Raw genomic sequence first — 3,275 nt, forward strand, 5'->3', positions numbered from 1 at the left:
AAAAATTAAATACTTTCTTACTTGAAGACGGCAAGGTTGGTGCTGATGTGTGATGTTGGAGAATAGGAACTGCTCTGATACCAACTGTAACACCCTACCCTCCTCGCTACTAGTCTATGAGGGCGGAGCGCTACTGGACTACTAACTTTACTTAATTAGAGTTGTTCACATGTAAAGATCAATACATAAACTCTCTAAAAATACAATTAACTAGCAGCGGAAAACTAAATGACTCATCTAATACATTCTTAATAAATGACAATCTTAATAAATCCTTATGCTAGGTCCTAAGGCTTCTATAGTCCAGGCATCACACATCGATCCGCACCTCCTTGTCGCCTTCCTTTGCTATAACTTTTCCTTTCCTGTATCTGCAGTAAGAGGAAGTGCAATCTATAAGCAAAATTTGCTTAGTAAGCGCTATCTAACTCACAAAATCATGAATGTGCATGTATACGAAAAGAACTAGAAACTATATGCTCTAAAAAGAAATAAAGCATAAACATAACTGCTCATGTCAAACTAATAGCAAAGAAAAGCTAAGGAATCTACTCATGTAATTCTAATAGCTAATCATGCTACTCATCTAATAGGTAAACATGAAAACTACTCATCCACTAGATAAACATAGTAGAATAAAGAACTAAAGTTACTGATTTTTAGAACTATATGAAACTTTATTTCATTTGTTCTAACTTAATCTATAATACTTTATGTTTATGAAAAACTCGTTTTACTTGTTCAAAAACTTATACTTATAATACTTCAAAATAGTAATCAACTTCTCTTGGGCCCGACAACTGTGCTTTTACTTTTGTAACGACCCGACCCATTCGGCGGCCCATTTGGCGACCCTATGGTCGTCGACCGTCGACCGTCGGCCGAGCCGTTACTACTAGGTTATCTAAACCTAGGGACGACTATGGGAGCCCAACCCAAGGACAACTGAGAGTCCAGCACAGTGCCACTGATGAAAGTAAAATACTTGTTATCTTTTAATACTTCTAATATATAATGCCTCGGCATTTTCTTTAGCACCTTGTGTGCCAAATTCCCTAAAGTCTTGACTTTGGGATCTACTTAAGGCCTTGGCCTTTTTCTTTCTTTTCTTTATCTTTCTTATACTTTTCTTAAACTCAAAATACTGATAGGGAACTCAAAATTTGTAATTGAAATGCTTAATGAAAAATCTACACTGCAATGCTTAATTAAAATCTGCATTATAAGCTTACATAAAAATCTACAGTTATAAGCTTAATTAAAATCTGCACTATAGGCTTAATTAAAATCTGCACTATAAGCTTAAATAAAAATCTGCACTATAAGCTTAATTAAAATCTGCACTATAGGCTTAATTAAAATCTGCACTATAAGCCTAAATAAAAATCTGCACTATGAGCTTAATTAAAATCTGCACTATAGGCTTAATTAAAATCTGCACTATAAGCCTAAATCAAAATCTGCACTATGAGCTTAATTAAAATCTGCACTATAAGCCTACATAAAAATCTGCACTATAAGCTTAATTAAAATCTGTACTATATGCTTAATTAAAAATCTGCACTATAAGCGCTTCTCATGCTTCGAATTCAAGAAGAACAAAGGTCCGAAACTACTCCTACTGCAGGTGAGAAGCACTTACCTTGATTCTTGGACTCACAACCGAACAAAAAGGGCATCTAGGACCTTGGCCGGCCGCCGGAGATGATACCCTAACTCCCTTTCATTTTCTGCCCGAGCTCCGCCATCGTACGCAGAAGAGAAGGAGAGAATGGTTTAAGTCACGGGAAAACAGAGCATCAACTTATCCCCTTTTATAATCCAATATTCTGTTAATTATCTTAAATAAATTTGCTACTTTTTCTAAACAAACAAATCCAACATGAACTTATCCCTTTTATAATCCAATATTCTGTTAATTATCTTAAATAAATTTGCTACTTTTTCTAAACAAACAAATCCAACATCAACTTATCCCTTTTATAATATTCTGTTAACTATCTTAAATAAATTCGCTACCTTTTCTAAACAAACAAATCCAAGATCAATTTATCCCTTTTATAATCCAATATTCTGTTAACTATCTTAAATAAATTCGCTGCCTTTTATAAATAGAAAAATCCGTTTGCCCACCTGGTCAGCTGGGTTTTGACCGAGCCAAAAGTCGTGGGTTTAATTCTCAGCTTGGACATTTTTTTGTCGAAACTTCCTTCGTTTAGTAAACATACCAAACGACCTCTAAAAATTACATAAAAATACTCTAAAAATTTCTAAAAATACATAAAATATTTCTATAGCATTTTTAAATATTTTTAAATTACTTTTAGGACTTTAATTGAGGAAATTTGGGTCGTTACATTACTTGGGTGAAATTTCTAAAATCCAAAGATGAAACTTTTGAAATCTGTAATAATTTTTATAAATTAATAGAAAATGAAAAAGATACCAAAATTAAAAGAATTATAAGTGATCATGGAGGGGAATTCGAAAATCATAAATCTACTAAATTTTGTAAAATTAATGGATATAATCATGAGTTTTCATGCCCGAGAACTCTACAACAAAATGAACTAGTAGAACGAAAAAAATAGAATGTTACAAGAAGCTGCTAAAACCATGTTAAATGAATATAACCTAAGCAACTAATTTTGGACTGAAGCAATAAACACAGCATGTTATATTCAAAATAGAATATTAATTAATAAATTTTACAATAAACCCCCTTATAAAATATATTATAACAAAATACTCAATCTAAAGTATCTAAAGGTGTTTGGATATAAAGTACACATGTTAAACACTAAACACTATTTAGGTAAATTTACATCAAAATCTATAACTAGTATATTTTTAGGGTACTCCACAACTAGTAGAGCCTATAGAGTCTATAACAAAAATATCCAAAAAATTGAAGAAACAACCAACGTAATTTTTGATGAAGAAAATGACTCACCATATTTAATCAATGAAAGTAATCATCAAAATATAAGAAAAATAGACGATGAAGAAGATAATCAATTTAGACCTAAACCTAGTGAATTGGAAGAACCAAGTGTTGACCCTAACACAAGACCATCTAGGATAAGATCTAATCACCCAGTTGATAAAATTTTAGGTGACCCAACCCTAGGAGTATGAACTAGATCATCATATAGAAACCTAAGCCAAATAACCCTTATTTCTAAAATTGAACCCAAAACTATAGAAGAAGCCCTACCCGACCTTGACTAGATAATTGCAATGCAAGAAGAACTATATCAATTTGAAAGAAACTA

The sequence above is a fragment of the Zingiber officinale genome, chromosome 1A (assembly GCF_018446385.1).
Source record: "Zingiber officinale cultivar Zhangliang chromosome 1A, Zo_v1.1, whole genome shotgun sequence".
Taxonomy (NCBI): Eukaryota; Viridiplantae; Streptophyta; class Magnoliopsida; order Zingiberales; family Zingiberaceae; genus Zingiber; species Zingiber officinale.